The sequence below is a fragment of the Atta cephalotes genome (assembly GCF_000143395.1).
Source record: "Atta cephalotes unplaced genomic scaffold scaffold00004, whole genome shotgun sequence".
NCBI classification, from domain to species: Eukaryota; Metazoa; Arthropoda; class Insecta; order Hymenoptera; family Formicidae; genus Atta; species Atta cephalotes.
The window spans coordinates 4,875,063-4,888,043 of NW_012130068.1; positions in this window are offsets into that span (position 1 = coordinate 4,875,063).

The window sequence follows — 12,981 nt, forward strand, 5'->3', positions numbered from 1 at the left end:
TTCGCGCTGGGCACGCAGCGAGAGAGTTCATTTCCATTCAGGCACCACGACGACATTTAAACGGATTTGCATGCACAACGTTCGGTTTCGACGATGACTGAAATAAACGCGCCTCATTCTCGACAAACGAGTCGATAGCAATGTTCTTTGTCATTTCGAAATATATACTCATAGTTAAGGAAATATTTTAATACGTCTCGATATTATTATTTTCGTACACCGTATTTGGTTTAAAGAAAATTAAAGTTAATTTCTTTACTGAACAGAAAAGCCATTATAGTGATACTGAACGAGTTATTTTTGAAAGGATACAATGAAATAATAAATTATTTGATAATCATAATAAAACTGTCTACATTTGAAAATTTTTGTTAATATTTATATTAAGATTGTTGATTCTTCTTTAACTATAATTGATTATACAATTTGACAAAAGGATAAATATCATACTTTGATTTGAGTTAATATATATTGACCAGAGAATGAACATATAATCTTTAATTTATTTAATTTATTTAATTTACATATGACTTATACTTTTGTGATCTTCTATTTATTGATTACGAGATTTTGTAACACTTCAGCAGAATTTATGACCATTTTAGTATAATGATATAATTTTTATATTTTAAACAATCGTTCGATATTCGTTAAGCATCATTCAAAATTATTTGTTTTTACCTAACATTGAAAATGATCTGATAGAGATCGAAATATCTCTATCATATTTTATTGTTTATTACAATTATCATATAAATTTTAGCAATAAATGTTCAGTTCGTATAACTTATTATTTTCAAATCAAGAAAATAATAAAATTTATCAAGGAAAGATTTTAAAAATAGAATCCCACCTCTAACGAATATTTAACGAAAAATTTATGAACATATGTATAATTGTGTAAACCATTTCTAATCGTACAATTATAGATTACACGTCGAGATAGCTTTTTATTACATCGTTTAACTACGTAAGACAAATGGCACAAACGTGTGATCTTTTTTATTTAGTCGTACCATGTACGTCTGGATAATGTCGTAAACTTTCACTGCCAATTTCATTGTCTGGCAATACTTCCTATAGTGTTCCGCCTCGCAAAGTAAATAGGCGAAAGATGGTGGGGAAACGCGCGCTTTACTGTCTTGCCTACAATTTGCATAACTATGCAAATGACGTGGCGGCAATTAGGCTACAAGGTTTGCCGGGCCTACTTTTTCTTTGTCCAAGGTCTTCCTTGAATCATCCTGCGAAATATCGTACAGAAAACAGCATAAAATACTAATCACCTCAAGTAACAAGAATTTTACATTTTACAGTAACGAAAGTATTGTATATATTATATAAAATTATTTTATGAATTTGTGAGTTAAATAAAATTCTGTGAAACTATAAGATAGCACGATTTTATAACAATCCCTTATTTATATAATTATAACATTTTATAACAATCCCTTATTTCATTTGTCGAACAATACAAATTGTATTTATGTATCTCGCATTTGCGTATTTCTGATATAAAATAGAAATATGAAAAGGATGAAAAAAAAAAGGACAAAAAAGACATTTGGGACAGGCAAAGACGGTGTCGGAAATATTCACGAATAAAAATATATCACAAACTGAGCTGTATCAACAGGATAGAGCCAGCTTCTAGAGATTATAATTAATGACGTAAGTTTCTTTCTTCTCTGTCTCACATATACTCTTTCTCTTTCTATCTTCCTTTCCTTTTCCTTCTTCTTTTACTTTTTCGTTCATTTTACTATTGTTCATAAATAATAATAATTTTCTACATATAAAAGAAATTTCAATATGATTTAAGCATTGATTTTTTTCATTAATATTTTCATTAATGTTTTATAAAGTCATCTTCGTAAAGATATCAAAGAATTACAATCAGAATCAAGACATTAAAGAATATTAAATACGTGTAGATACATCAAGTGAAAATAAAAAGTATGAAAAAAGATGTGAGAAAGAGATACAACAATACATTAATTGCTTCTTAATTTAATGTGTGATATTACTGCTTTAGCTCTGTTTGGATTATATTTCAAAACTGAAAATTGAATTTAACGCATAATTTATAGAATATATTGAATATATGTATTGAATTAGAAATTGAATATATGTATATAAAATACCGAATTATTTAAGCACTAAAGATCTAATTTTTGACTATTTAAGATTTTTCTTTCTTACATGTTGTGTATTCACATTATAATTTTAAAAGACACTTTGCTTAATATTGAATAAATATATGTTAATTTACACGATTACATTCGATTAAAGTAAAAGTACTTTTTATAGATTAAATAAACATAATTAGATTTACATACACGACATAATAATTTATTCATTAATTTATATTAATTAGAAAAGTGATCGAATATTCAAACATCGAATTCGACTAGATTTGATGTGCGATATAATAATTTATTCATTATAAATTAGAAAAACAAGAAGTAGAATATTTATCAAGCAATCAGTACATTTTCATTACAATCACGATATCGTGCGAAATAGGTATCTATACATTGAAACGCAAAATACTTCTATAAAAGAAACGTTACACATTATAATATAACGTATTTCTTTGAATGCGTGACGGTTTTTTGTTTTTGATACAACTATGACGCGGCGTACAGAGACTACAGAGCGCTATGTTTACAAAAGGTCACCTCGCTGGCTCGCTACGTCATTGTACGTATCATTCGCATGGCGAGACTCGAGTTAGGCAGCGGCGCGAGCCACTCCGTGTGTGTCGCATTTACCTTCGAGCCATGATCGTAACAGATACTGCGGAACACCGAACGCGATTATCCTGTATGATTAGTGCAATTAGCGTTTATCTACTTGTTCAGTTGATTAAATCTCGCTACGACTATTTGTTGAAAAAGATATTTTACGCGATCTATCCATTTACAGTAAAACTTGAAGCGATAAGGAATAAGATTACAAAAGTTACTTGCAATTATTGTTATAGTTATTTTATTGTGAAAGTACAAGTACAAGAAAGTAGTTACTTTTATATAAAATTTGATTTTCATCAATAATACGCGAATATTTCGCAGGATTGTTACATTTAGAACATATTATGCGTGTATTTATGAGAATATTGTACTTTTTTGGACGCGATTCGTGTTTTAATAAACTATTCAATTGGTCCTCGTTTTAGGATTGATTATATTCAGCAGAAAAAATAGACTGATATAAAATTCTTTAATATGCATGATTGCATCCTTAATTCTTCACTGGATTAAATTTTAACCAATCATATTAAAGAACCTTACGACAGTTGCCTTTTTTTACTGAACGCAGCCGTTGAAATAATACTTCAAAAATATATAATTCTGCAGTTGGCAACAATTAATACGCCGCGCGTTTCGGACAGATCAACGCAACGAGTCGAGTAATGTTCATTGTCGATAAAAAGATGTAATATAAAAAGATGTAATAGAATTATAATTAATACTATATTTCGATGTTTTCTAGTTGCATGACGTAAATTCAACGTAAATTAGTTATTTATAAAAATCTACAAGTAACGAAATATATTCAAAACTGAGCAATCGGTAAACCTAATTTCTGGCTGTGACCTATATAATTTAATCGGTCGAGCTTGGCACGAGCAAAGTGAAGTTGGCGCGGATTGGGAATCGCAGCGTTCAAGATTTATCCGTTAGTCGAGTGTCCTTCCATTTAACGTTCGCAATGCTCTCATGTGCATATCATTTCATTCTTGTTTAACATTTGATGACAACGGGGATGAAATGATGCTCGCGAGCATTGTGCAATGCTAAGTGGAGTGCATTCTGAGTTACGAATTGACGAGAGTGTCGAGTAAATCGCGACTTGTGCGTATGATTTGATTGATTTCTATCGTAATTCGACAAAATGCGCATCGCGTCCGACTAACATCGGAAGTGCCGTGCAATTGTCGTGATCGATTTTGATTATTATTTCGTGTACGATACGGTAATTAATTATATATTATCGCGAGTGTTCTCTATATGTATATGTATGAGTGCCGTTGAGGAAATAACCTAACCTGAGAGAAGGAGAAGGTCTATCATCGGGTAACGGCGGAGCAACCAAGGTGTAAGTAATTTATTATTTATTTATGACTAGTAGACTTAATCGTTCATCTCAGCGACAGGTTCAGTATGACATGCGTTCCAATTTAATATATAATATAATTTACATAAAACATTATCGATTAATAGATACTTTATGAGTTTTATTTTATGTAATATTTTATGTAATATTTTATGTAATATTTTATGAAATATTTATAGACATGTAAATAATTTTGGAATGCTTGAAATGCACAATTATTTAAATTATTTAAAGAGAAATTAATTTTTGCTTCTCTTTAATTAATTAAAAGATTGTTATAGTTAAGAAAAATATTTTTTTAAATAAAACAATATAATATAAGGTTAAGAACCAACTCAGGATAATGTATAAGTAACAATATTATTGTAAGCAATCTAAAAACATACAGACGGACCGATCTATTGTAAATTTGAGAGAAAGTTTGCAGTATTATAGACTTCATACGGTTATGTGACTTCTGGAATAGACTAACAAATTTTGATGGGAAGTTGGTTGAATCTAGACCGTATCTTGCCATAATTATTCTTTCCAACGAATACATATGGGTTTTTTATGTATTGAACGTCTTGCGTAGTTACCGGTAACATTAAAATTTATTTTTCAACATTGAGAAAGACTCGATAGAAGTTGAAACGCCTGTTTTTAGATTGCTTACAATAATAATGTTACTCACATCCTGAGTTGGTTTGTAGTCTTATATTATTTAATTTATTTAATTATGGGAGCCGTTATTAATTATTGAATTTTTTAAAAAATTATAATTATAATTTTTTATTAAGTATTTACATGAAAAAGACAATATAGCACAGATTATGTATGCACAGAAGGTAATAGTTCGAAAAAACATAATAATTTTTTCATTTTTATAAATTATATTACACACTACTATAATTTATATGTATTTATATTTTCAGATCGATGTAATATAATACAACTCCGCTGCTGCGCATCGTATCGGTGAGTTTATATTTTATTTTAATTTGAATTATACCTTCGTTGGTGGTTGAATTTTTCGTAACGCGTTTCGATACAGCCAGCCGCTTCTTCAGTTGATTCGCCGTAGATTTGCGGAAGAACTTCGAGGTTGCATTCGTTTCAATTTCTATTTCCATTTGCCGTCACATACATTGCTATTCTTTTCAAGAATCTCTCTTCAATTCTATTCATAATAATAATTCATCGCGAAAGACAAGTCATCTTGCAAATACATACAAATATTAAATAAAAATTTTATTTATATAATCAATATTTCATTTTAAGTAATGTTCTTTTAAAAAAGTAATCATCTTTTAAAATAGATATAAATGCTTTATTATTAGGAGATTAACAATCTGATTAATGATACAATTAAATTTTCGTAATAATTCGCCTGTTATATCAATGAATGTTTATATGACTTTCATATATTATACATTTTTTAGTGTAATCTTACGTGATATGAATAGTGTGGATGTATTTAGCAAATTCTCGTAATTTAAACAAACGACTCAGCTAAGAATAACTTTATTGCGACGTGGAACATCGCCATTCATTTTTTATCCTATCGAATTTTAAAAATTGAAAAAGAATTTTTGTCCAAAAAGGTGAAAGTAAAAGAAATAGTATTTTTTAGAAATTTTCACTTTCTGAATAAAATTAAAAGTTTGTAACAAAGAAAAAAGCTTGTTTGAAGATTATTTTGAAAATTGAACAAGAATATTAAAATTTAGATAAATATGCCATCTTCAAAATTTTAATTACCTTATTGTATTTGAGAGGATAAAATCGATAAAAAGGAACACTATTTCTTTCCTCATATCTTTTTGGGCAAAAATCTATCTCTTTTTTAACACCTTCCTTTACTCTGGTGTCAATTACATAATCGTTTTTCTTTGTTGTGCCGATCTGAAGAGATTGAAATAAGATAGAGTGTAGACACACACACACACACACACACACACACACACACACACACACACACACACACAGAATTGTTGAGGAAGAGTAGAAGAAAGGCTAATATATTCTCATAACCCAAACTTCCTAGATGAGAGCGCCTTTCGCGGCGCCGAATCTCTATTATTAAATGCATATCAATCAGCTGTATGAAGGGAGCGGGGAAAAGAGGAATGGACGCTTTGATGCGCTTTTAAATGCGCCCCGTTTGATTTATCGATCGCCTCCTCCGATTTTGAACATTCGACCTTGGACACCAAAGTCGTTCCATTAATTTGCGGGTAATGAAGATCAAATACTTTCGAAATATATGGCCTCGATGATGCGCGAATTTGATCGAGTTCTCGAACGATAAACTCGATGCTTTGTGTGTTTTCGGAATGGTACTTTTATGATCATTCGTAACATGAGAAATTGTCGATTACTTTAATCACGAGATCAAATATTAAATTCTTTCTGAATAACATTTGCAATCACTCAATCGGTTCATTGTCACCACATATCTTACACGTAGATCTTGTCATGAAAGTCAGTTGCGTCGTAATGGACGATCATCGTTTGCATGAGCAATGCGATGATTAAGCAGGACGGCGTTTATTACGTTTTTCTTGGCGCTCACGTCATCGTTCGTTTATGATTTTTTTTTTAAACGATTTCGGTGCCATGATCTGCCGCTCATTAAAAATTATGAATACATGGATCTTTTTACATTTCCGCGATACGCTAACTTTCCGTTGCGTATAATAATTAATGAATAGCAAATGTAAATATTAATACGCGAATGCATATACTAGAACTGTACATTGTAAAAATAGATAGACTACGCGAATCGATTTTCCAATTTCCCTTCCACGCTACCTACATCTTCAACCGGATAATACAGTGCTTAGGATGGAACATTCAACACGGTACGAATGTTATCGTGGGGATAATTATAGTCGGTATAGGTAGAATCGCAATTTAAAAATGCGCATAACTCGTCAAGTGTTACTAAGTATTGATGCAACAAACGCTACAGAGAGTTGCCGCGTTAAATGTTGTGGGCGCAAATGTAACAATGTTGTAATATATATCAGAGATAAACGATAAGTAGTATAATAAGTAATAATAGTATATTATTATTTATGTAAATTAACGTTATGTAAAATAATATTATGTGGTATAATTAATTATACTACATCGTATCATTAATATTAATAATATATTATTATTAACGTGAAATAACGTGATAAAAACTTTCCTAGATAATATAATATTACTAGATAATATAACAACTATCGCATGTTATATCAAAAATTAATCAAGAATTGAATAATAATAGTAAAGAATTAAATGAAAGTATTAAAAATAGAAATAAATAAAATGAAAAATACAAAAATAATATCGCGTATATTATTATTTTGCAGTAATGTTCTGATAAGATCACAAATAAAGCTATTTTAATTCGCTTTCTTTTCTTTTCGAAGATATTGAAATTAAATATGTAACATTATTACAAAGTTTAAAAGGAACATAATTAATTTTTCTTGCAACAATCGATATATTTTAATGTCTTCTTCGCATAGAAAAAAACAATTTTGTGATGTCAACATTTTTTGTAGCATTGCATTATTTTAAATGTTTTATATGATTATGTTTACAATACAATAAAATTATTTTCAAATTTCTATTTAACTATATTTTTAGATACTTCAGCAAAATCGCAAAATTATTTCGTGTAGAAATCAAATTATCTCGACTATAAACTTCTTATTAGCTGTAAACTATTAAAAAAATATCAGACGTTGTATTTGAAGACTGGAGAACCAGTAAAATACCGGAACATGCTGCTGGTGTTCCAGCAGGGACATAGAAAGGCGCGTCGTGTGGCAGGGATTCTTATCAGATTCGATCCAGCTTCCTGATAGTTAATTAATGAGTTCATTATGCACCCTTGCCCTCCATAGGCCGAGACCTGCGTCTTTTCAGGACACCGTGTAAGCCATGGGCCCTGAAGTGAGGCATTACGGAGATCCTCGGCAGATAGCGACGGCCCGGTGGGTGGCGCTATTTTATTGCATCACGATTCTCGGCGGGACCGCGGCGTCGCGTCGGGACGGTGCATCGAGCCGAGGCACGTTGCACTTTCAGAACTTTCAGAAGCGCTCATGAATCTCGGGCAAGAAAGGAGAGGGGGTTCTCAACCGGGCACATCGTTCATCACGAGTGACCTGAATATTATTCATGACGCACGATTTACATTGTCAGTATCCCGCGACTCGAGTAAACCGTTATCTGTGCTTTCATATTGCTGCTGATAACATCTTAGATAGGAAACATGATTGCAAGTATTGGGCACGAATGATTGAAGGACAAATGAAATTTATTACTTTTGAAAACTGTTTAACATTTTATTGGAAAGACACATAGTTTTTATATTTATTTAATATACGAGAGATAAATTAAACATTGAAAATTATATATGATTTACGAAACAAGAAATTGTAACAAAAACGAGGGTTCTGTTGGTTGCCATAAAACCTTAAGATTTATATCGTGTTTTTGGAAAGATGCATTAAGGCATTATTAGCGCTCTATTTGCGCATACTTGAGTTAACAGTAATCACTTTACGTTAAAGACGCGCTAAAATGCACTCGAATCTTTTAAGATCTTACAAACGCTTCGTTTAGTCCTTCTCTAATCCGCGCCCGGCAGCCTCTGATCTTTCGGCCCTACTTAATTTCCTGGAAAACGCCACGGCGGTTTCTGGGGGCAGCGGCATCAATCACCCCACCTGACATGGAAGCTGTAATTTGGCTAACCCAGTTCGAAGCCCTTCCTTCGCCCATTTTACTGACAGCCTTCGCACCCTGCGCCTTTAAAACGGTGTGTTTGGCCGAATTATTACGCGAGATCGTTTATAATCAGTTACTCGAAAGTCTGCATAATTAACAGTACCTATAGTATATTGAGACGAAGATATAAAGGCAAAAAAATACACAAGTATTATGTTACAAAATTATTCTCGCAAGATTTATTACGAAAAGAAAGCAAAAGAGAGTAAACTGGTAATAAATTTAAAAGGGGGCGCTTCCTATTAAAAGAAGCTCAAATTACGTATAATTTTTTGCAAATAGATCAAAATTAATATTTGTTGAAGTAATTTAGGAAATATTTGATCAAGCGCGAGTCATAAATATTGAAGCAATCTCGAAGGAGGTCCAGCGTACGAAAGCGGTACCGAAAACTTTCGACGAGCAAGTCGACGCAAATTTGTTGAGAGATCCCCAGTCGAGGAAGCGGCATAACCAAGACCGAGTGATTATAGGGGTGGCGCTAGAGATCTTCGGATGATTTACATCCCGGCGAGACTCGAGTCGGCCTAGACTAGTTCTAAATCTCTCAGCTTAAATATCTGTGGCTGGGCAAGCGGCTAGACGCGAGCCGTCCCTCCTGGCAACATTCAAATATTTTCCACCATTCATAAATTCGTCAGTATACGCACGCTAAATTACCCACCGGCTGAAAGAACCGCGTCTTCTCACGAATCCCTGCCAGACTTCGCTCACCGAGACGAAAAAGATTCTAAAAATGATCTTGTTGTATATAGAATCGTGTTATATAGGTGGTCTTGCGATATGATAAATTATATAAAAATTATGTAACATTTAGACATTGTTGTACATAAATCGTTTCTATAAATATATTGTAGCATATTCATATACAGAATTATTTGAATTGAAACATTATGGACTGTACTTTTGCTTTGAACTGGCGAAATATTGCATTTTAATATTTTGAAATTATATTTTGCATTACGTAAAATTGTATTGGAGTTATTCTTGGTTCCTTTGAGTTTCCTTTTCATGCATAAAGGATTTCTAGACATATAACTGCACCTTAAAATGAAGAGTATTTTATCGGGGATACGACAGAAATATTCTATGAATGACGCGAAGTCGCACGTTGATCCCTCAGGAAAACGATCACGCCGTGACTTACGTGGCTCGTAAAAGCTGCTGGTGGTTCCAGGAACACCTGGACGAGGTCAGGGATGTTTTTTAAGTTTCGCGCGAGGTGTAACTGCACAATGAAAACCGTTCCAGTCACGTAAACATCGTCCAGAACGACGCGAATACAATGCCTCGGGTGCTAACGAGATTCAGGTGGAATTTGACCACTAAGTAAACGACCGAATATCACGAAAATGCTTGATTCACGATTGTGATATTCGTGATGTATTTAAATGAAATAATTATGTCATCAATTTTATATAACGATTAATTCTCTATATGATTGCAGAATCTTTAATTTTACGAGCAATATATTCGTAGCAGACAGTAAAATAAAAATTTTATATAGTTTTCTTTTACAATTTATATTTTATTTATTATTTAGCTTTTTAATTTTGATCTATTAGTTTAAGCACGAATATTCAATTAAGTGTTTCAAGTGCTTCGCGTATATTTTCTGCTCCGAGTGAGATTATTATAGTAATTATAGTAATTATAGTAATTATAAAGAAAATTGATATGTTTTACAATTTTGTGAGAATGTAAGATTTGGTTCCAACAAAGTTCTGGAACTCGCTTAATCGTACGCGGAACGAGTTATTGTTTGCGATATAAAGCACGCGAGATGATTTTAGTTTGATTGATTTTAGACAATGAACCGATCTTATTGCGATCCTGTCCAGTGAAACTTGATACCGCGAATCTGAGCTTCCTAGCTATTATGGATCCGCGATAGCTGAATAAAATGGCATTCTTCATGTTGAGATATATCACCTGCAATTTGACATATGATAGCATGATAACACAATAAATATGTTCATGTAAATAAATTGATAACATAGAAAAACTAAAATTAATCTTACGATATATATTTTTTATATTTTTCTACTAAAATATTTCTTATTAAATAATAATAGAAAAGTTACATTGTTAAATATGAATAATTTTTATCTTTGTTGATTTTCATAGATATCGCCTCAACTTTACAACACGCGATTTTATAACACGTTGTATAATTTCTATCGTATAAGTGCTACTCATATTCTCATGGCGTATATTACAAAACTCACACGATTAAAGAAATTTCAAGTACTCGAACAAAAGTACATTTGAATTCGTAATCAGACAAATTGTACAATCTGCATTTAATAAAACTGATGGTACTCATGTCATGTTAACAAGAAGATGGTAGGCAATTTGAGATTCGCTGTAGGCATACAAATTTTCTTTATTATTACCTTACCTGCTTAGATGAGGTTAATTCGCGAAGCTGAGAACAGGAGGAATAGACGGAAATCGCACGTCTTTAGTTTGAAACATACAATTTGCACATTGTGAATGTAAAACTTGTATACTCTGTACCTGCATTTGTATTTAGTATCATATGGGCAGACTATTTATAGTTGGTTCTTACTTTAAGATCATCTTAAGTAAGTGCCTTATTTAAGATGGTCTTAGAATAAGTAGCGATATTTAAATTTTGATATACTCCAAAGTCCTAATATAATCTAGCTGGTATTCACAGTTTGTTCTTATTTTGAAACTGTCTTAAGTAATGTTTTAAGGCTCTGTGAATCTTAATTGACTTGTACCATATCAAGATTGTACTTCAAATCGTCTTAAATAAAATTGACTATATGAATACCGGCTGGTGATTGATTTATGATATTTTAAAATTATATTTAAGATGGTAAATTAAGATGGTGAATAATCTTCTAATTCTTAAATATAAGAATCGAAGAACTATGAATATCAACCACAGTATCATTTAGTATACTATGTAGAATTTTAAAGTGATCAGAGTGATGATTTTAATCTTAAAAATGAGAAGCTAACAAAAACGTTGGTCAAAGTAATGTTATAGCCCATAAAAAAAAGAAAGGAGAGGAGAATAGATGTAAGGTGAGAATGAATGTTTCGATTTGTTCGACGCGTCATCCTATATCGTCATTAGCATAACGGAGAATGGGTATCCACGAATAGGAATGCGGCGAATCCCATCGATAGGATCGCGCGATTGCTCCTCCCGATCATAATGCTACACGAGAGAGAAAGAGAGAGAGTCCGGTTTTTCGTAGCGGCGCGCGGTCATCGTCCACTCGGTTGTGCTCACATCTCGTTGTAATACTCGGCCGCGCGTCGGCCCCGACCGCGGAGTAATGCAATAATAGGCGTATACTAATGATACGGGGGGGCCACGCGGGGCGGCCTGGCCGAAGAGGATTCAGTCACGTAGTTGCATTAAACTTAATATAAATAATAGCGGTTTGTGGAGCGTCCGGGTGAGCCGCGCGCGCGGACGGGGTTCAGTATATACCTACCTATCTCCATCTGCTCATCCACCGCCACTCTCGCTGAGAACATAATACACCGGGGCCTCTACATCCCTGGACTCGCCTCCACTTAATAAGCAGGATCGTCCTGAATCATCACGGCAGCCGGGGTTCATCTCGCATCACTCGAGATCGTTACCGTTGCCAGTTGCCTCTCCTCGGTGAAATGCTCTCTCGGATCGAATTATTGGTTCTCGACGTACGAATATATAATTCGCTGAATTCGCAAGCTCAACGCGGTGCATTGATATCGTGATGATACCTTTATATATATATATATATATATGATATTGTTAAGATGATTTGTTGAACGCAAAAATTATACGGAAAGAACGATTACTAAAGTATAATAATTAAGTAAAAATTTAATACTAATATATTCAAGCTTATAACGGTCAAAGCTAGATCTTCTCAATGATCTTCTAAATAATTCACAATGAATTATCTATATCTTATATATGTGCATATATATATATATATATATATATATATATATATATATATATATATAATATATATATATATATACACACACTATTATTTAGTTATTATTATAATGTACGTCGTACGTACGTTAACGTTTACGTTACTTACTAACTAA